Here is a 23,383-nt window from a genome sequence, read left to right as displayed (position 1 = left end):
CGTGCCCGCCCCGTGCCGTCCCCTCAGGCGGCCCCCACCGGCAGCGGAGCCGTGTCCCGGCAGCCCTCCCGCCCCCCCCGGGCCGTGCCCCGCGTTCCCGAACTCCCGGGAGCACCCCTGGGAGCCCGCTCGCCCTCGAAGCCCGCCCGGTCCCCGAGCATCCCCGGCGGCTCGGTTCCCCCCGCCCCGGGGCCGAGCCCGAGCCCTGTCCCCACGCCGGGGCTGCTCCGCTCCCGCCCCAGGCGCTTCCCCTCAGCCCCTCCTCGCCCCCAGCCGCGGCGCCCCTCAGGAGCCCGCGGCTCCCCCCTCAGCCCGCGGCTGTCCCCGCGCCCCCCTCACCTCAGGGGAAGGTTCCTCCCCTCCCCCGGTAGCCCGCACTGACCTGGTGCTGTCAAGTCTCAGCCGGGGACACTGTTCCCTTCCAGCGGGATAAACTCCCCGGCCCGGCCCATCCTACCGGCCAGGCACCGCCTCCCCCGCCGCTGCGCCGCCCCCCGCCGGCCCACCCGGCCGTCGCCCAGGGGCGAGCCGACGCCGCGGGCTGGGGCTCGGGGCGCTGCGCGGGTCGGGGCTGGAGCCGCGGCCGGTGGCGGGCTCCGGGGAGGGGCAGGGGCTGAGCTGCGGGGCTCGGCTGCGGCCGCCGGGGCGGGCGAGCACCCAGAGGGACGGGAGAGGTGGTGGACGCGGAGAGGGAACGGGTCAGTGAGGCGGAGGAGGAGAAGGAGGAGGAGGAGGCGCGCCTTCCCCTTCCCCTGCCCTTCCCCGTCAGACCCCGTCCGTTCACCCGAGCCGGTTCCCTCCGGGTCCGTGCCCGTTAAGCCAAATCACAAGCGTGTACCTTGCGTGAGGGCAGACCGCGGGCCCTGGAGTGGATCTGGAATTTGATCTCTGCTCCCTGTAATCTCCTGTAACTGAAAATTTAGTTTTTCCGGCTGCTAACTGCTTTCTCTTTTGCATTCCCATTCTCCTCCAGCTAGCTCCTCTCTGCGCTGCGGGTAGTTGCTTTGGTCACCTCACGTCAGTTTGCATCCTACTGTGACAGGAGTAAATGCTTTTCTGAAAAGATTCTTAGCAGTAACGGAGGTAAATGAAATTCTTTTTTTCCCCCACTTTTTTAGCTACAGACCCCCCCCCTCCCCTTGCCTCTCAGGAATGCAGAGAGAAGCGGTATAGGCTATGCTCAGTAAGTCTCAAGACAGAGCAAGTTCAAACAAGCATGTCACCTCCTTCCATTTCACCCTTAGATTCTTTTAAATAGAAGTTAGATGTTAAAAGTAAGTCATAAGATCAACAACCTTCTTCAGAGAGTCATCTTATAAGTCAAGATGCCCCAGGATACAACAGTTTATCTTTAAAAACCCTTGATCTCTTGGACATCATTAGAAGATTCAGAGGATCCTAAATTTGCCTCATTATGGTTCTTAGTCATCAGGCATTTTGAAAGAGAGTCTCCGTTTGCTTTATTATTTGTATACTGAAGGCAATTTATAGATTAGAGTTGAATACGTCAAAATACCTGGTTGACTTATAGATACTAACATTGCCTACAGCTTTTTGTTTATGAGAACAATCTCTGTAGAGGCTTGAAGCCTCGTGTTAATTTTTATGAGAATTATCTATTTGTATGGGCTTGAAGTAAGCATTACTTCTGCCTTGACATATCAAGGATTTTTTTTTCTATTTTCCTTCCATCTGGAATTTTTTCGCTCTAGAAAAGTGGAAATCTTTTGTTTTCTTCATCATTTTTTTTTCTTTTTTTTTTCTTTTTTTTTTTTATTAGGCTTACTGCAGTAATACCTATTCAGTAGTACGCTGACTCAGAATTAGAAGCCAGGGACTGAAAACAAGTAAAACAAAACCTCAGAATTAGCTCAAGATGCCATGGATGAATAAACAGGCAAATGTGGGTAAAAATAATATACCAATAAAAGAGGTTTAAATACCTATTTTAATACTATTTCTAACCACTTTACAACAATATCTTATGTAAAGTTTCAATAGGATATTAAAAGAAGGATCTTAGCTGGACACCTCCACAGAGTTCAAATTTAGCTCTGCTGAGAACAGAAACAACACTGTTCTCTGTGCGAACTACTGGAGAATATACCCCCTTAATTTGTCTGATTAACAGAGGAGCTCTTCAAAAACTCAGGACTTTAAAATACACATTTTAAAAAACTTCATGAAACTGGGAGCATTCCAGAAAATGGCAGGTATTAATAAACATCTGATTGTGAATATAAAGTCAGACTTTGATGCTAGACTTTTAATAAGGTCATAAGTAAAGCAGGAAAAAAAAACATTCTTTAGATTTTACTTTTAATTGTAATAAAATTGCATGCACACATAAATAATACTTTAAATTAAATTCCATGTGTGGAATAAAGACATATCCAACTCAGCCCAAAGAAATCAACCAAACTGAGCTTTCAGAGAATCATTACAAATACTATACAATTTTCTTTAAATTATAAGCATTGTGCTGTTTTAACAAGTTCATCCTTTGAAAAGAATTTGTAGGATATAAAGCAGAAATGTAATATTGGCTTATTATGTACAAATTACTTAAGTTTTGTAAATATGCATTTTAACAGATTGTGACAGGAAAGGAAAAATAAATTACTTAATCTGATTTCCTGCTTAACAGCTTTTTATGTAGTGTTTGGTGCCCTGTATCTTTTAGAAAGACAGCTAATATTAATTAGAAGATTCAAGGGAAGAATTCTTAAATTTTCTTTGGTAGTCAAAAATACATCTTATTTATGATTTGAATTAATCTGGCTTTTTTTATCAACAAAGGTCATTTTTTTCACTCATGGAAGATAAAAAGCCAATTGTTTTTGTGTTGCTGATGAAAGCAGACTACAAATACATTATCTTTTCTAAAATTAATTCTAGATTTTCTTTTTTCAGTAATGAAATGGTATAATAAAGAAATCTCTTTATCAATTTCTCATGCGGCTTTTGTTTGCATCGTTTGACTGCAGGCTTTTGATTATGGCGACTGTCTGCCCTGCTATCTGAATGAATTCCCAGGTTTGGCTGGGACCTTAAGCATTATGAAACAAGAATGAAATGTCAGGCTCAGGCCTTCCTGAATCACGGGCAATTCTTCCCTAAATTCAAAGGCAAGTTGAAAAGGGCCTCAACATCAGTTCTGATTTTAAAGTTAGATGACAACTTGTCTTCAGAAAAGATCAATTTTACTTTATTTTTCTTACTGGTTCTAAAAGCATTAATTAGTTCTTTTCACATGGAAGAAATGGTAAATCTTTTGAAGTTTGATGCATCTGAAAAAAAGATTTTATTCCTGTGGTGTGTGTATACTATTTATTCATTTTAATTATTAAGAAAAGTTGAAGCAGATTGACTTGAATTATACAGCAAAAATAGTCCCATTGAAACGAGAAAGAGTACTTTTGGAATCTTGGGATGGATAAGGGTATGGCCCAAATAGTCTGTCTTAAACAATTTTATTTTTCTTTCCCATCTTAATGAAGGAATTTTTGTGCAACTGATTCTAAGATATGCCAGGTAGGTCTTGAAAAGGGTAGAAATCTTTTAAGGATACGGAGGTGAAAAATGTATACGCCTTCCTGTCTCTGCAAATATACTAGTTTCAAATTTACTCAATTATTTTGATGTTTCCATTGTGTCTATGCTTTAGGTCTCCAGGTGCATTACAGAAGTTTAAAATCACAAATCACACAGTGTGTCCCATCTCGGTATACTGGAAAGAATGAAAAATTATCTAGCCAAGCGTAACATCTAGAGGGCAATCTCATACTCCAGCAGTGTGACTATAAATCTAGCAGTCAGAACAGTTCTGGCTGTGTAAATTGCATTGTTTTAAAGTAAAGGGGTTTAAGAAAGCTATGAAACTATTGTATTGCTGCATTTTTTACAGTTACCCTGTCTTCTTTATCTTGGGTTATGTATTTTTTCAATTTACATAGCTGCTGTTCATTTATTGATAACAAGAACTTTGCATTAGCATATCTTATTCTCTCTTTACTGGCAGTTTTTGGTCTTCTGGGAAGATATGTTTGCAATAAGTATTTCATAATATTCTGCCACATGCCTATCTTCAATTTTCACATTCTTTCTATATGCAGTTTTACTTGAAGGAAATCAGGAGTTTAAACTGCAATCAGTGGAGTTTTATACGGAAATAATAAGTGATGGTGGAAGACTATTCCCTTGGTATGATTCCAGACTCTCTTTGGAGATCGCCCTACAGTATTGTTATACTGCATTTTAGCATGCTGTGCCTTGGATCCAGCAAAAGTGATAGGACTAGGCATAATGCAGATTTTTTGTAGATAACTATTGAGCGGGTCAAAACAAGAACCCTTTTAACTAAAAATGATCCTCCTTTTCCTGAACCTTGAAGCTCAGATAAAAAGAGATCAAAATCCAAATCATGCCTGCTTTAAATTCTGTAAAGCCAAGATCACACCAGGCTGCCTACCTCTAATTATAATGGTTTATTCATTATCTTTGGTCTTTCCCCAACTCTCAACTTCTCCGATTTCTTTCTGTCTTGAAGAGAATAAGTTTTCTCTGGGATTGTCTGGTTCTTCTGTAATAGGATATTGTCTTCATGTTATAGTCCATTCTGATCAGGTGGATCTAAATTTTGTATCACACACAGATTTCAGACAAAAGAATGTAGTAATAAAGAGCTCAAGCATATACTGCTATCCATCAGATCTTCTAATACATCAGAAATTTATTTCTGAAGGAATCATTTTAAAGCAACAAAAAGTTTGTGGTCATTTTAAGTTTCTATTAAAAACACCATTTTATCCTAATTTGTTGTGTGATTAAGTTAAGAGAGATTTATGAATCTAAGTCATTAAACTTTCAAAACTGAGATTTCTACAGTTGAACTTGTTTAGACATCTTAAATTAGTAGCTGATGCAACCAAGATTTACAGTTGTGCTAATATAAGATGGGAAGAGGGTGGCTGGTCTTGTGGTTAAAGCATGGGACTAGCTGCTGAGAGGTCTATGTTCTATTCCTGGTTGTGTCACTGACTTCCTGTGGGTCACTGGCTAAGTCACTTAGCTGTGGCTCATTTTGCTCATATATAAAATGTGAATAATACTTTTATTACTAAAGTAAGTCATTAGTATTTATACAATTGTTTGTTCTCATTAATGGACTTGGTATATAACTGTTTCAGCAGATCAAACCCCGTATTTCTAATGTTCATGTAGTTTGCTACGTCTTCTCACACAGCAGTTCATTGATTCCAATAAAGACAACTGAAAACTCCTAAGTCCAAAATGTAACTTAAAGCATCTAGAGAACATTGCTTCCAGGTTCAAACTGAACATTTGTTCAGGAAGAGAATTTAATAATCTCTTTAAGAGTGTGAGAAAGTTAGTTTTTGTGATATTTACTCCCTCATAATTGTTAAAAAAGAATTAACTCTCCCCCTCCTATTGTTTCTTTTGGAGGATTGTGTGAAGATCGCTTGGCACTTCCATTTCCTATGACCTTTGTCCTGTTTTATAGTTTTTATACATTGTTGTGATGGAATTAATTTGAAATACTATTTTTAAAATCCCTGCTTTTTACATATTTTACCCCAGTCTCCAGGGTGCTCCAGATAGATGTCAGAAATACTGTCGCTCAACTAAATGAGGATTCTGTAGAAAAACAGTATACACTGCAACTGCCAAATCCCAGTGAAAGTCATTGAATCAAGAGCATCTCCCAGTATACTGTCCAGACTTAAGGATTAGTTTCTCAACATTTCAGTCACTGTGGGATAGATCTCACAGTGATGTTACCACAACTTTGATTTCCATTATTGAGAGAAACGCTAGAGGATTTTAAATTGAGGAGAATTGAGATGATCTGTCTTTTTCAAATGGCTGGTAGATCAGGTTTATATACTTGCATACTTACAAACATAGGGCAGATGTACATCATAAAGTCTAAAAAAGAATTAGATGTTCAGACAATTATAGAGAGTTAATTATCTTAAATTAAATATCTTCATTAGTCTTTGCAGTAATAGGTTGCATATCTTCCAATAACAAAACCAAAGGCTAAAAAGCAGGGTTATTTTGTCCTTTTAGTTAATATATATTAATATAGTGTTAAGCATCCTAAAATTATACAACTTTATTAATGTTATTTCTGAAAGAATCACCAGAAGGAGTAGCAAACCAAAAAAATGTAATCACACTTTTCTTGCATCTCACAAAATGTATTGCAAGGGCTTTTTTCTTATTTCATGAAAGTTGTGACCACCTTGGTATACTCCAACAAAATAAGCTCACACACAACTCTGACTGCTAACTTTTACACATGGATTCACAATCAGTGTGAGACTCCTGACAGTAGCATAGTGAAGAAATACATAAATATTTATAGTACTAGGGCATAATATTTTTCTAACGTTATTTTGTGTAAATGTGTACAAATGGTAAACTCAAAGGCCTCAGATGACAGTTAGTTTCTACTACATAAATGGTATCTGCTTGCTCTCTGATTAAATCACGAATCAACCCAAAAATGTGCTGCCAGCATTCATGAAATTTTGCTAGGTAGAGAAGCAGTACCTTTAATTCTTATTGATCTTTGAAATAGCTATTGTATTAAGGTCATTGATGTTTCACTCATGCAAATTGTTCCATTGGTTTGTCAGCAGCTTTTCTGAATTGACTCCTATTAGGCTTTTTAATAAATCATTATTTTCATTTAAGATCTTAAGAATCTTTAAAAAATAAAATTAATAATTGGTTTTTAGTCTGTGCTAACCGTTAGAGAATGCCAGGTAACTTTAGCAGTGAATCAGGGGCTATTTTGGGAGAAAAATATTATAATAATTTGCAGGAAATAACCTTTTTGTTCCAAAACAGCTGTCATTGAACACTATTATATCTACAACAATTAAAATTATCTTTGGTAACTTTTAGTGTTTGGCATTGCTCCATTATTGTTCAGTTAAATATTTTTCAAGTATGTTAGGACTTCTGCCCACTGTGTTCTTGAAACCCTTCATTATCAATACAGAAGTTCTTTCTCAGTTTTGTCATATTGTAATCTCTCTCATGGAATGACATTCTGTATCATCTGTGAAGATTATTTGTCATTTTATAGAAGGCTACAGGCCTTTTACTGAGGACTGATGACTTGACGTTTGTAGGATAGAATTTGCTTTTTAATATTAAGTGTTGAATGCCAAAAAATAATAATAATAGTAAAAAAGAATGTACTAGTTAACATGTAATGTGAGTTAGGAAACATGTGCAAACATCCTGGTGAATTTAAATAGCTGGTTGGATCAGAAATGGAGGAAAAATAACATTGGGTCAGGAACAAAACACAAAGCAGCCAGAAACCTTGTATTTCTAATTTAGGATATAAATACTCACTGCTAAAAATTCTTTGTTACAAAATTTAATTGATTAAAAAAGGGAATGTTTTAGGGAGTGTTGTTGGTTGGTGGCTTTAATATGTGTCAAATACTAATTAAAACTATTTCCACACTACTGGAACTTGTCATTCACTACAACTGAAGTTGGTTGATATATAACCTTTCCTGTGACTTGTTTTTCAGAATGAAATTTTTATTATTTATATTGTAATGATCTTTGAGTACTCAGTATTAGCAGAGCAAAAGTAAAATAGTATGCTGTTTAAAGAGTCCATCATATATATGTAACAAATGGTAATATGTTACTGATAGCACGTTGACACGTACGGTATGCTTACTTGTATTTGCATCAGTATAAATTAATATACAAGTGTCTCTTCAATGTGACATGTATGTATCAGATGCCATTAAAGTACTTTCTTTATGCAAGATTTTACTCTGTGAACTGAATTATTAATATTTTCTTACTCCATGTATCATTGTATAAGCAAAAAAAAAAAGTTATCTTGGGAATATACATGACGTTGATTTCTGGTATTTAGCCATATGTATGAATAAATGATAAAATACAGCAGGTTGGTACACTGTAGGCTATAACTTGGTGACCTACTGTTACAGCGAACTAAAGTCACCTTGAGGACTCCCTTACTTTCATTTGAAAACTTCTGTTGTTTGGGCCAGAGCATCCTGTTACGTGTTCATCTGTCTTTGTGGACCTATCATTTTACTGAATACGGTTCTTTGGCCCAGCAGTTGAACTTGGAGTACTAGCTTACCAGAGCATGAAAAATATGAGTAGATAGGGCAGAAAATCTGATTAAATTGGGAATTTATGATTGAAATTATGTTGTATTTTTTATTACAGAGCAAATATATTTATTTGCAAAGTATGTTTTTTCCATAGCTTCACTTTTTAGAGTATAATGGTACATACTGGGTCACAACTGAACTCACTTTTTCAGTTACAGCTGCTTTTCCATAATTTGTTTTTTCAATAATCATTTACACTGTATTCAAATGAGTACAGTGTGAGGAAAACACTCCTAAATGCGAGTGAAATGTGAAGTAAAAAAAAAAATTACAGCAAAGTCTTCCACAAAACTTTCAACTCACTGGGGACATAGCCCTGATAATTTACAAGACTAAAAATAGATGATTTACTACTGAGAGAATATAGAAGTTGCAACACTTTTGGGAAGAAAAAATAAAAGTCTTGTTTAACTTGCATTGTAGACTGTGACTTGGACCACTTTGTCCTTCAAAGACATTTTTGCAGGCAAGATAGAACAACTTCTCTACGTTACAGTAGTGTATAATGAATGGAGTGAAAGCATAACAACAACAGATGCCTAAAATGTGAAAAGCAAAATTTCAGACTTGATTTTGCATACTATAATGCTAGATGCAGAGTATGAATATTGCAAGATTTTAACTTTGTAATTATTGGGAGAAAAAAGAATCATTTTTGTCTTTAGGTATATATCCAGAAGACTACTAAAAATGGAAAAAATATTGGTTTTAAGAATTTAGCCTGTTCCTCTGAGTTAAATTATTGAAATGTCTAATCTTAGCTCAGAACAAAGAAGTGATTTAGGGTAACTGCTCTCACATATGGCAGCAAACTCCTTCCATTCTAACTTTTCTGTCCCCAGTTTCCTGTTTACTCATCACACAGATCCAGTCTCTTTTTGTCTGGAGTTCTTTATCCATGAGTGTACCTTTTTACATGTATTTTTTTATTTATTTTTTTAGAAACCTCAGCTACGTTCTACGTTTGTACTTTTTTTTTTTTTTTCCAACGTCTGTTGTTGTTAGAGAAGATTCCTGTTTTTTAATTACATGATGTGATCTCTTACAGGCTAATCAGTTTACCAGGTTAAGTTTTTAAGTGCTCTCAAACCTTTCTTTAAATTAATTTTTATATTTTTGAGAAACCTTCATGTAAGTATATATGCATTTCTATTATTGGCAGTATTTTTTGAAACAGAGGACAATATATCTTATTTCCCAGTTATGTTAATTTACTTTTCTAACATTCTGAAACCACTTAAACTGGGAAGAACAGACGATGATTTCTAGTAGCCAGGTGAAATTAGGAATGTGGAAAACAAAGTAAACCAACCTGCTCTGAGATCTGTGGGTATGAGAGCAAAACCAATTTAGTGGAGGTTAAATTCACCTCTTTCTGATTGCATTATCTTCCTGTCTTTTAAGAACGATTATTAGAATATTTCATTATCACGTATCCCTAAGATCTGGTAAAAGGTATTTGTGAGAACACATTTGTATATTCCTTCACACATCCGAAAAATGATTTAATAGTTATTTCTTTTAAACATTTTGAATAGTGTTGACATCCAGCTGCACTTTCAGTTGTAACACTGTACTGCTTTTTCCATATGCCAATCATAGATAATTGCCAATGACAATATAGATAATTACAGTCTGGTTCCTTAAGCTTAAATAATAACAATTGAGCTGATGCTGAAGCTCTTCCATATGACCATTTGAATAAATTATAAAATATCTCCCTAACTAATTTCAAATTGAAATTTGTCCCTCAACCCGTATTAGAGGTAGAGAGTTGCCCTGGATGCTTGACAGTCTCTCTTAAAATCCCTTTTAAGTGAGAAAATTGTTATAGTATCTTTGGTTTGCTTCCTTTTTTTTTTTTTTTTTTTTTCTTCCCTATTTTACCCATTGGAATTCAGTTAGAGGAACATTATCAGTCTGCCTACGCCCCCAAGTTTTACAAAATAATTTCTTTACACTTTTATTCTGTTAAAAGGCAGCCACACCACTCTTGCTGATGCATTAAGACAGTGCAAGTGGGCATATCCTGCTGTCAGAAGTGTGCACACATGTGACTTACAACAGGAATTGTGTGGGTGTCTGAGATCAGAATTTGGTCCAATGCATGCACAGCCTGAATTAGCATCCCCTTTTGCTGTGCAGCAGCAAAGAGCTTCACCCAATGTCCAAAAAAGGGAAGAGTGCATCGTGATCCGCAAGTGCGCAGCTGGGGTCCCCGGGGTCTGGCTGGGGCCCTCAGTGGGTTAGCTTCGTAATGGGAGAGTGAGAAAAGGGAAAGCAAGGAAACGTAATAACATAGTTGATAAATTGTGTGTATGGTTGGGGTGGGGTCACAGACAAAAGGAAAAGAAGGTTTTCTGAGGTTTCTTATAACAAGGAGCAGATTTTCTGTGTTCTTCTGACCTCATTATTGCATTAACTGAAACACTGCCTTGATTTTGTTTCTGTGCTTGGGGAAGCAAGGAACTAGGAGGGCTTTTTTGATCTTTCATGGGTACTTTGCAGCAGTGATTCCAGGTGGATGCTTTGGAACTCATCTTTTAGTAAAAATGCCATTAACAACAACAAAAAAGTTGTCTTTTCTGATTCTCCCTACTATTTTAATTAGATACGTTTTCTATTCTCAGCTTTTGCCAAATGCTGTTAAAAGAGATTACAGATTAACACAAGCTAGTTAAAAGAAATACTTTCTTAATTTAGAAATTTATGCTTGTTGTGTAGGGCACAACAATAACAACAACAAAATTCCAAACATCAAACCAAAAGTAAAACAACTGTCAGAATGATGATCAAAAAGACTTTCCAGAGTCTTTAGATTGATTCACATAATACAAAACATTAAGGAAAAACAAAATGAGATTAGAAAGGGTTGACTTCCTAGGTCTCCCTTCTACCTTCATTTAAACACAGAACTCTTCATAACTTTCAAATTTCCCTTAGTAAAGCCTATACTTTCTCAGTCATAGGGACACAAGAGAAACACACCTATGTGTGTGCTGCAAGCTGCAGTTTGCCTGAGATGAGAAAAGTGAATCTTGAGTGCTTGAACTTTCTTCCCTGTCTGAACAATGCAACCTGTGATATATGTTCCCCAACGTCCATCCCATTTGTTCTAGTAAGACCCTGGCCAATCTAACAGTGGAAAATGAAATTCAGAGGAATAATTCCCCTAAAAGATTAGGACAGCATTTGGTGGAAGAAGAATAGCTGCAGTTTGGTTGATCACCTTCTAGCCAGCTATGTTTCAGAAAAGACTAACTGCAGGTGGGGAAAATTTAGAGAGGACATTTCCAAGATATGTTTCTAAGCTTATTTCATAATAGCATGCGTTTAAGAACATGGTCATTGGAACTTCTGGAGAATATTTTCTTTTCCATCTATAGAATTTCTCATTTGTATTATTAATTTATTATTTATTTATTCTTTTGCTTGCCTTTTTTTTTTTTTTTTTTGGTTATTTGGTTATTTTCTCATTTGATGCTAAATTTTTTTGTCTGCTTTGAGCTTTCTAAAAAAAATAATAAAGTTTCTTACATATGTTTTGTTACCTATTTTGTGATTAGAAAAACTGTCATTAGGTGAGACGTTGATGGGAAACATAGACTTGAATTACCTATCATGTTCTTTTAGGTGAATGTCTTTCACTGGCAGTTTATGGGTAGAAACGTTAAACCTTAAAAATTTGCTCAATTGTGTAGAAGATGCTTTGAGTAGATAAATGACCCTGTAATAACTTAAACTCTTAAAGCAGATGTTAATTAGGCTGTGAGTAATTTTTAAAGCATTACTATAGAGATAGTTTCCAGACTGTTCACTGCTCAAAATTTAGTTTGGGAAATTCTTTTTACAAAGTTGTTCCTGGTGAATAAAAATGTTTCCATAAGCTATTACTTTTTTAATGTTATTTTCACTGCTTAAACCAGTTAGGTGATTTGGTCTGTTTATGACCTTCCTTAAAGTATGGAGCTGAAGGATTGAGCAGTACCTCGAATGACAGAAAAGTTCAGGAAGATATTTGGTGTGTCACCGAATATCTTGTGTATTCTTTGTTGATTTAAAAAGTAGCACTGTAGTACTAGTGCTTAGACTTAGACCACAACGCCACATATGTTTACACACATCTACTGTCACTGCCATGGAACTACTTTAATGTAGTAGTTATTTGTTTGTGTGTGTCTATAACTGCAGGAATCAAGACTTTTACATGCATGAGGGTAAAATAAACAAAATATAATCTCTTGCTCCTTTCCTCATAATTTTGGCTAGTTTCTGAGGGGTTCTTTGCCCCAACTCTTTGGTTTTGGTTGCTTTTCTGCAGTCCATTATGGAAAACAGCCATTTGTGAACTGTAGAATAAAACAGTTACTTGCCCGTACCTTTGTTTCTCAGTTCTTAAAAGCTGTTTCAGATTCCTGCATGGGTGAAAGCTATTAAACAAACAGAAATATTTGTTCCTCCTAAAAAAACAAACAAACAAAAACCCCATACTTGACGTAAGTGACAAAGGTGAGAAAACTAGCTTCTATAAAGTTAGTAAGTTCTCTAAGATGTTATACGAACACCTGCTTTGCTCAAGTATTAATTTGTGCCTGCAGATGACCCTCTACTTGTCCTTCTCACGGACAACTCCTACCTGAATCTCTTCTGTGGTTACAGGTGCTCTTTTTCCTCTTTAAGTAACTGTGTGCCAGGTACTTCTGTTTGGCCACTGTGTTAGTGGCTCATGATAAAGTGTTAAGACTGAGAAAAGACATCTTTCTGCACAGAAAGTTTTTGATGGATAGTAGTGATCCTTTTTGGCTGTATGTGCCAGCAAGGATGTACAGACACAGCAAAGAGCATCTTTATCTTTGGTTACTACAACACCAATTATTCCACTTACTAATAAGATTAGAAGTGGTGGATTATTAGTAAAAATTAGTAATGTTTCCCTAATTGCTTCGCAATTTAAATGGGCTTCTACATTGCAAAGATCATTGGAGGACTGTTGATATGACTCAAGTGTAATATAATAGTGTGTGGGAAGCTGTACTAGAAGAGAGTAAGATTGCTGCACAGCAGTTCTTAGTGTTGTTACAACTTGTCAACATCAGGGTCTTGGGCCCACCTAGAGAAGTTAAAGGTCAGTTGACTCAGGAACTATCTATGTAGGGAGGGTTCTTCTAGCAATGGAAACTAGAGGAGGAGGTACAAGATGTAATGCTTATGATTTCAACTATACAGATTCAGATTAAGAATATAATTGAAACAAGTAATCTGGAAAGTTTTGTATTATTACCCAGAGCCTTCAAACTGACTTTGAAAATATTTCTAGAAGATATGGTTGATTTACCAGGAATTAGCTACAGGTTTGATACAGCAATTTCTGGAGAAGTTTCTATGGTTTATAGGGGTTCAAATCAGATAATAATCTTTTCTGTCTTTAACATCCACAGTCTTTCTTGATGTGCCTGAATTTTAATGGTTGGTAGTATCAAGCAATTATTTGCCTTTGACTGGAGTTTTTCTGATACATTCTTTCTCTATGTAAAGTATTCACTATGGTAAATATTTTAATTATTAGTAAAATCCATTAAATATTCCTCTTACCATCAGATTTATCATCTATTTTTTTTTCTTTTTCCCTGTACATTTCACTATTCCTTCCATATTCTAAATGAAAGAACATCAATGCCTCCATAGCTATTCACAGTACTTTATTCCCTATGTAATACTACTTCTGCTTTATAGTTTAATTCTGTATTTAATCTTAGCTTCCTAAATGTTTAGATTTACCACTTTCTGGTTCTTCTCTAGTTTTATACAAATGTGAACCATTTGGCAAGTCTGACATCACATGTTCTGCCAAAAAGCAGAGGAGCTAATTGAAATACTCTGAGTATTTCAGTTTCAATCTGTAGGCCAAATTCTCAGTTGTCATCAACTCAGTTGTCGTAATCATGCAGCTCCTCAACAGTATGTGGAAATATGCCGATACAAATTGAGACTATAACCTACTATCTGTAATTGAGATCCGTTGTTTAGTTGCCTGATGGAAAGGAAATTTTTTTTACATCCTGATGCTGTTTTCTCCAACAACATGGTTTCTCAGTAATTGCCACCTTTGTCCTCCTCATTACAGAATGTGCTATATCTAGCAGCTGAGATGAACTGTTGTACCATCCAGGATTGAATGGGGCAGCGGTCACATCCACTCTTGGCAAATAGTTTCAGCCTTGGATCCTGTTTCTTGCATCCTGATGCTGAGCGTTCTGTTTACTACAGTTTTCACAATAGCCTTTGAGAATGAGTACTCTGGGAACACAATAGTGTACCTCCAAAAGAGTTGCCAAGAGGAAAAAAAAAATAGACTTCCTTCTTTGGCAGTGGTAGAATATAGGTAAGGCTAAAGCAGCATTCTTAGCCAGCAAGAAGGGCATAACAATATATTTTGACTCCAATAACTCAAATCAAGTTTCCTTTGAGCAACTGTTTTTTTTCTTAGACACAGGGAGTTTAGAATGACTTTTCTTTTTAAAGACGATTGCATATAGAGGATGGAGGGAAGGAAGATGTATTCAAGTATTTAAGTAGAAAGGAAACTGGACATCTCATAATTTGCACCTAGTATAGATCATAGCAGGAAATGTAATTTAAAATAAAGGATGAGATTGGTACCTATGAAAAATATTAGGATATCTTGTTTATAGGCACTGTGTTACAAGTACTTAATATCATTAAGAGAAATTCTAATATGAAAAGTAGTGATATCATGAAGACTCGAGAGGTTTCTGGAAGTATAGGAGCAGATAAAGAATGAACCATAATGAACAGAACCACTACTTTTCATCAGGTAAACTGATACTTCATCTAGTTTCCAAGAGGTCTGAATTTTTTCATGGGCAGGAGAGGGAGAGAGGAGGTGAGGTAGGAAAGGAGGACGATATCCCTGCTGCTTTTTTTCTCATCTTCTGTGGAGTGTGGAGAGTGGAGACAAGAGTGGCAGACCTGCCACTGAGGCAGGGGCTGGAGACCAACCATACTTCCTTTTAGAAGCAACATGGCAGAGATAATGGTGCTAAAGGGCTGTGAATGCTGTTCAGTTTATACTACAAAGGAGAGTGTATTACTAAAGAGATGGAAGGATAAAATCTAAATGAGAGTATTTTTGGGGGTGTGGTGTTGGGGCTGAAACAGAAGAGACAGACATTTCAAAAAGGAAGAAATAGGCAGAGAAAATAGGTGGGTAAAACTCTGGCTTCTGAATCCCTAATTGTGAAGATTTCCTTATGGATTATTACAAACTTTAGCAGTATGGACTGGACGTTGATTTTAAATTGGCTAATAAAAGTGAGAGCTGTAGTCTCATAACTCAGGCACTAGCCTGATTGTGGCTGTTGTATATGCGTGAGTCTTTTTTCAATTAGAGTGTTAGTTTTGTTCATCTTTAAAAGCATTTACAACAGAATTAGTCAGACTTCCACTCAACTCAAAAGACATGTTTTTTAAATTAAGCTTCTACCAAAGAACAAATGGATGTAAGCTACAGGAAAAAATATTTCATAGAACTTTCAAAAGTGCAGAAAAGCCCTGTATTTATAAATTCTAGAGGTCTGATGAAACCTTGCTTTCTGTGGCTACCTCGTTTTCTTCTCCCTGCTTTACTGTGAAGGACTAATGCCACTGCTTTAATTCTCAGTTCCTTTGAAATAAATTTGGGCTTCTACATTAAACGAAAGCTTTTCCCACAATCTCACCTTCTTTATGCAGCACTTCTAATGCCTGTGTTTCAGTAATTACACTGAAATTGCTGGAAATAGTGACAACATCAATAGAGTATAGGTGAGATATACATGGGTCATCCATAGGGCAGGTGTACCCTGGTAAGGCATGTTGGAGACTTTTTCATGTTTTACTGGCCAGATGCAGTGATTGCTCTGGGGAAGGGGAGGATGCGAGAATGAGCGTGGGCGGTGCACGGGAATTCACTCTGGTTGGCTGAAGGCTCAGCTCGAAGCAGAAATATGCTGACTTTTGTATGTATGTGATAAATGTGTTTTAAGAATAGCAGTGATTTCTTAATCCAGTTTTGCAAGTACAAACAATTACAATGCCTTGTAAAATAGTTGCTTAGATTCCATAGTCCCAATGTAACAAAGATCAAAATGCTTTTCAGCTTCTGATGATCACTTCTACTCCTAACCGTTTGGAGGATGAAGGGAAGGAATATCAGAATTTGAATCTTTATATATGTATATATATTTGTATGCACTTAGGTAAAATATCAGGAACGAATTCTGCTATTTTTAATTTACTCATGAATGGCAGTAAGCATTTGTGACTTTAAATGCAGTTGCTGTTTCGTATTATAAAATGTGTATGAGGTTTCTGGCAACCCAGTGTCCATTGAAGCACAGCAGAAAAGCATTTTACTTTAGGACAAGGTGAAACAATTTTTGCTTAATACTTTCTATGTCAGTGAACAATTTGCTGGTTTATACTGTTCTGTTTAAGACATGGGAGATGAAAGTAGATGTATCTAGTTATCTGTTATGAAAGGGGAAGGAAAGCACATTGTGACATTTAAGCTCTAGATACTGTAAAGAACCCAAGTCTGGAGATGTGCAGTACTGGGGTATTCTCATTATAAGCCCAGTCCCTTATGAACAGGAGTGTACTGGCATTTGATCAGCATAGTGTGACACTGCTGGCAGGATTTTGGGAGTGGGTGGGTGTCTGGGTGCACCTGTGGGAGGTAATCCCAGGACTGATCTGACATATTCTGTCTGAATTGTCTTGCATGGTAAAGGCAAGTTATTCTGCCAACACGTGGCTCAGCATTGGAGCAATTTACCCTTTTAAAGTAAGACTTACAGAGTCTATGTGCAAAGATGCAGAAGGATAAAAATGATAAAAATGCGGGTGTTTAACTGGGATGCTACACTGTTATGAGCTTAATTGCAATTGTATCTTTCCTATAGGTAGTGCAGCCAAGACCTGTTTCAGAGCCCAGGGGTGGGAAAAATAGGACTTATTTCTCTTCTTTTTCTGCTCCCTCCTTTCCCTCCCATCTCCCTATTGTCAACTGGGGGAATTTGGCAATGTGGTTGTGTGTGCATGCACTTGGGTTGAGGCCAGAGGAACAACCCCAAAAGCCTCCTTCCTGCAGCTGTTATAAACAAGAAAGTGAAATTTAGTGCCTGCATATACTCAGCCAAAGAACTTGACAGGAAAATTTTAATTGTAGGGATGGATTTTTTGTTTTGTTTTGTTTTGTTTGGTGTTATTTTTAGAGTGCTATCTAAGGTTTTTTTTTACAGCACGCTTTATTTTTCATATTATATTATTTAAAATTAATAAAATTTAATTTATTTAAAAATATAAAACAGAAGTATTATTTAAAACCATGCACTTATTTTGAAAACAATCTTGCCATCATGGGTAAAATATAGGACATGATTTGGCTGTATTTCCGTAGGTCATTCAGTTATTTGTAGCCCAATGTCTCTCTGTTAGTTGTATTATTTCCTCTTTTTGCAAGACCTTTTCATATAATTTCTCATTGTCTGAAGGCAGAAGTTTCCAAGCTAATGTAGCCCAAGCTGAGTTAAACAAAAAAGTAGAAATGAGGAAATAATAAATGTATTTGAATTTTACCATGCTTTCAGTTTTAATGGCATTGGGGCTCTTAACTTCTGTGCAAGTATTTTGGAAGAAAAGCTAATACAAGTTTGTTGCTACACCCCGTTTATAACCTGAAATTTCCTGATGGCTATGGGCAGGAGAACTTGTCTGATCAAGAAGTGGACAACTCCACTACTCGACTGGGGGTTACTCCCCTGTTTGCTGTGGAGTACAGGGTTCATGACATGTGGTTAAGCAACTCCATATGGTATTGCCCCCTGCTGGAAAGCATGTGAAATACTTTTTTTTTTTTTTAATATATTAGTTGTTTTTTTTTTTTGTAAAATTTAAAAAATCTGTCTTTTACAATCTGTCTTTTAAAGTCTGTCACTGCAGTTTTCAACATTGAAACTGAACTTAATAAAGAAATTGAATGTCAATTTCTCTAAACTTGTGTTATTCAGACAACAGAATCTTTATTTCAAAACCAGAATAGAACTGAAAGCTGCCTTATCCAGATTTGTTTCGATTATCCAGATTGATCTTCCAAATATAATTTATTTGGTCTTTAATTTTTAATGTAATAATAAGAAGTCATTCAATTACATTCTTTCAGATAAGTTCAAATCCAAAACACAGGTGTAAAGGTGTAAGACTCTTCCAGGAACAGTTACAAATAAACTGAGAATAGTTAGCAGCCATCTCACAAAATCAATAAGATTGATCTTGTATGTGTTTGCATCAGGCAGAAATTCTATCAGATGTTTGTTTGACATTGGTGGAACCGGGTGTGGTAGCAGTTGCTGAACTGGTGCAATGCCTTCGTTTCTAGTGATTAATGTAAAAGCAAGGAACTTATAACACATGAACATTGTCTTAGCAGCAATTTAGGCAGTGGTGTAATGATTGGAATGGTCAATGAGTGACAAACCACTAATTCCACACATAGACAGTATTACTTTCAGGATATTTGTGTATTGCAGAAGGAATAAGATAGCAGAAAACTTAGGTGAATTAATATATCCTACTAATTTTTCTTCTTTTTGCTTTTGTTTTGATAATATTGTAGGTGACCCAGTATCTTAACAGAAGTTTTCTAGTACAGAAATTTTCATTGTGAGATTTTTTTATAATCATATCAAGGAGACAACAACCAAAGAACAGTTACATCTCTATAGAGAAGGTGGCAATAGACTTGGAAGGTCCATTCTATCCAAATCTGCTTAACAGAAGAGAGAAAATTGGCCTTTTGCATTGAAGTGAGTCTTTGATATATATTTTTAGTACACAGTTACAAAAACTTATGTTGTGAGAGTGAGAGAGAATACAGGTCACTGAGTCACGTATGGATTACATGTCCTGTGTGCATTGTGAAGCAAGACACTGATGTGAACTCTCTTTTCTCTTGGTAACTGAAAAGCAGGATGTTGGGGTAAGATGCATGAAACTATTAAACATCTATGTACATAAGACTGCAAAAAATTTCCCTGATTAGAAAGTACCTCTTACTGATGTTGGTGGTTCCTTTTGGGAATCTCCTCTTCCTCACCCAGAAGCATGAAAGACTTGCCAAGACTTAAGGCTAATGCTGTTCTGCTCGCTGGAAGGTGGCACACAGGGATCCAGTGTAAGCACACTCACATACCCATCTGGGTGTCTGTCACTGCAGGTGGTGTCTAGGGGCATGGAACAGCTCAGCTATTGATTTTCAGTGTTTCGCTCAAAGGGGTCCTATCCTCTTGATTCCTATCAACCAATGTTTGGTCCCTGTGCTTTATCTTTCACAATGGAACACATGTATTAGTGTTCTGGTATGCTGCTCATTTCATCGCCACTTTTCTTGTAAGGCAGCATAGTTGGTCATAGCTGGCAGTTACCTGCTTTTCAGGATTTTTTGGTAAAATAACTCTGAGAAGGTGACTGGTGCTTTGGGCAGAAAGGAGGCTTCTAATTTTTGAATCAACATGTTTTCCTCCTCCTGAGCTTTGAAATTTTTACTGGTATCTTCACCAGTAAAATATTTCTTCCATTAAGAATATACCCTGTGAAATGCTGATACACACAAAACAAAAAACAAAACAAAACAAAACAAAACACCACCCATGCTTCCATTTGTTTAAAATGGAAATGTCCTTGTGCTAGGCAGCAATTTTGCAACTTTATGGCCTTCTCTGGCTTCAGTCATTCTGATAGTACACACCTGACTTGCTTATCAACCAAGGCTAAAAATAAATGTAGTTGGCCTGTAAATGTCGACTCTTTTTGTTGTGGGTTTTGTGAACAGAGGATGCTTACTGTAGCAGCAGACTGGGTGCCAATATTTCACATAGAAAACCAGTCTTCTCAAAGCTCAGTCTGTTCCAAGAAATGACCAACTCCTACAAAAACGACATAAATTAGTTTAATTATTGTAAAACAACTTTCAGCACTGTTGCAGCAAGATCAACTAAATAAGCAGAAAATCCCTTAGCCTTCTTTGTGTGTCAGGAACTAAGTAATTGGGGGGGGTGATCAGTCACACTGTTAAATTACTTTCAATGCTGATTCAAAAGGGCATGTTGCTGAAAACCACAGTTGGCATTGAGATGCTTTTCTAGATTAGATGATGGATTGTATTTTAGAACCGTATTGTGCAAACTGTACACAAAAGTTAGTCTTGACTTCATCATTATTTCATCGCCTATTTCAGACTTATTAAACTTGATGCAAAGGAAATGGCAGACTTCAAAAAATGTTTTTTAAACTTCCTTTCAAACTTCATGAATATAACCTAGAAAATGCATAGTCTTATATCAGGAGAAAAAACAGACTTTCTGGAACACTGTATAATATTTGACAATGATTGATTGATTTAAATATATGTTCTTTTTCTTGACTGTGTCTATTTTATCCCCACATGTTTGTAATTGTTAGGGATCTTTTCAGGCTCCTTTTCTAAGAATAAGGCTAACTGGAGATGTAGCTTTTAGATTTTTCCAGTTCTTTGAGACCACTTTTTAGGCGCAGTAGAGCCTAAAGGAAGTGCTGGGTCTGTCATTGTCTGATGATGAAATTTAGTTAGTTTAGGTCTCATGATATCTTGTTTAAACATCTTGTTAAAGTATGCAGAGATTGTAATTGCTTCCTGCCAGTGGTCAAGGAAGTGATTTGAATATTAGAGAGCAGGGACAGAATAGAAAGTAAGGTGTGGTGGTCTGAGCTTGTCAGAGGGCGCTGCAGTTGTATGAGCAGAGCAGAAGTGTAGATAAAAGGCTATATACAAGTGTAAACTGCCTGCAATTGGATGTTAACTCTAGTCCTCAGTGATAGCAGCAGAAGTACTCAAAATAATCAGCAGTATTCTCCAGGAACAGCTATAGAGTTGCCTGGTTCTAACTGAGACTGACTGATTCAGTGCAGACTAAAATCAAATATCCAGGTAAATTTACTCAGCATTCACAAGTCTTGCTGGCAATTTTTGACTTTGTTGACTTGCACAGTTATAATTCTGTTTTCAGAAGAAACTTCTGCCAAATTAACTTTAACTTGGGCTGCCTTAATTTCATGCAAACTCATTGCTTACAGGGAAGAAAAGAGCACAAGAAACATCCTGCTGAGTCAAAACAACAGCTATATAGTTCACTATTCAATCTCTGACTGTTGGCAGTATGAAGGATAAAAAGAAAATGCTATACTATATGGTTAATTGCATTTTGATGATCATGGTACTTTGATATAATACCCAAAATATAGAGCAATGGTTAATGAGAATTTCTTGAGATGTTCTATTTTTTTCTTTGAATTTGTATAGAAAGGACAAAATTATGGATTGAGGGCTAAAATCATAGAAGAAAGGACTAATTAATCACCAGAATTACCAGGAATGTTTGCTCACACAATTAACTTTTAATTCCAAATTAGAATTTCCTGTGCCATGAGTTGTACAAACTTGCAGAAATGATCTGGTAACTTACTATGGGAGAGCTGCAGAGCTGTTGAAACAAACCTTTTCCTTCTACTACTGCAAAGAAAGGATATATGCTAGAAAGGTATTAGTGAATTCTGTATGGGTTTTATACTATTCTGAATAAAGGCTGTCAAGTTAGTCCACTGAGAAATCTAACATCCTCCTGTTGCCTGTTTCATGGCATTTTAAGAGAAAGTATCAACGAAGGCTCACCATCTTCCAACCGGAAAGAAAATGGAAACACATTCTTCTGAGATGCTGAGTCATTCTGACACGCTGAGCCAAAAGCTGATGCAATTCTTCTTTTATCACCGGAAGATCTCTTTGGTAATCACAGACACACCTCTGATTTCAATAGCTTTAGTAAAGGACTGTTGATTCCTCAGACCTAACCCAGTGTGTACAAATCACATTTCTGTTTTCTAGTCTCAATCTCTAAGAATAATGTCGTAAAACTTGAAAGCCTTTAAAGGACAAAATTCTAAGGAAATTTCAGTCTTTTACCATGGTGGTGGCTTACACAAAGAGATCCAGAAAGAAAGTACTTTTAAAATGCAGGATATTATTAACATGTTTTTATGTGTATGTGTATCTCATTCTCAACACTAGTCAGAAGTCCTCGTTGTGTGCCATTTGACACAGAATCTGTTTTTAATTGTAGCAGAAATTATATGAGCTTTAACTTAAATGCAAACCCCATAAAATAAATTCTTCATAAATAAAACTGTCTTCAGTGTTTTCAATCACTTCTACAATACCATACATAACTTTGAATAGTATCTTTCCACTATTATTACCAAGCAATTTCTCTTTGTGACTAATTTAAAGTTAAAACAAGGACTACCAGTTCTGTTTCATTTTTTTCTGTGATCAGTTTGATTAAGGAGAGACAATACTATCCTAGGGATGTTAAGCTTTACCTGGTAACAATTGCAATAAAATTTTTTTACTAACTTCTGCAACAGAGTAAGCCCAGTGTTCCCAAAACATTAAGCTGCCTATAACATTAACTGAAGTATTACAGGCCATTTTCAAGACAGTTGAGAGAAATGGGAGATCAATGTATAGCTTATTTTGCTGTTATATCTCCACTTTAAGAAGTAATTGATATTCCTTCTTCCACACCCTTCTGCCATAATTATGTAAAGAATCTGGATTATGCTTCCTACTTGATTTAACTGTTTTATAATAAGTCACAAGCATACCTTGCCTACTTGATGATATTCCTTTAAGGTTGTGCCAGTCTTTCCATTATTAAATCATGTTTAGTGTTATATACTGGTTGCTTAAAAAAATTCATTTCAAGCTTGGACTTGCTATGTATTCTCAGCTAGCCATATGTGTGAGGGAGAACAAAAAGCATCAGTATCATTTAACAACTTCACACATTATTTTTCAGTTTAATGGAAAATTTGACTTTAAAAAAAGTGAAAAAAAATATAACACAGGCTTCAATTTGGTAGTGGGGAGAATAGGCGTAAAAATAAAGAATAACTGCATTTTGTCTATGTGGCCTCTGTGATGCCCTGTGTATTTCCCCCCCTACCCCACATCATAAATCTGATCCATTTGTAGAAAATTTGCTTTTGGTTTGAACATGAAGCTGGCAACTTCCAAAAAGGAA

The 23,383-nt window shown here is 36.7% G+C and overlaps 1 protein-coding gene and 1 long non-coding RNA gene across 3 annotated transcripts in view; one reads left to right on the top strand and one right to left on the bottom strand.

The window, feature by feature from the left end:
• The window catches only part of PPARG (peroxisome proliferator activated receptor gamma), a 61,677-nt gene extending 61,153 nt beyond the window's left edge, over positions 1 to 524 (bottom strand). Inside the window, exon 1 of one of the 2 annotated variants that reach the window (XM_027467224.3) lies at positions 383 to 524. The gene's annotated coding sequence lies outside the window, so the exon portion shown is untranslated. Of the gene's footprint in view, positions 1 to 339 lie in introns of both variants that reach the window. The other variant, XM_027467226.3, reaches the window with a different exon arrangement.
• LOC106015207 (uncharacterized) lies at positions 525 to 7,450 on the top strand. Its single transcript, XR_003500296.3, has 3 exons — positions 525 to 698; positions 974 to 1,083; positions 4,116 to 7,450. It is a non-coding gene; the product is annotated as an uncharacterized lncRNA (long non-coding RNA).
• The last annotated feature ends 15,933 nt before the right edge of the window (positions 7,451 to 23,383 follow it).

This window comes from Anas platyrhynchos, chromosome 13 (genome assembly GCF_047663525.1).
Source record: "Anas platyrhynchos isolate ZD024472 breed Pekin duck chromosome 13, IASCAAS_PekinDuck_T2T, whole genome shotgun sequence".
Classification (NCBI taxonomy): domain Eukaryota; kingdom Metazoa; phylum Chordata; class Aves; order Anseriformes; family Anatidae; genus Anas; species Anas platyrhynchos.
The sequence above is the reverse complement of the archived record's forward strand: the minus strand, read 5'-3'. Positions and strand labels throughout refer to the sequence as shown.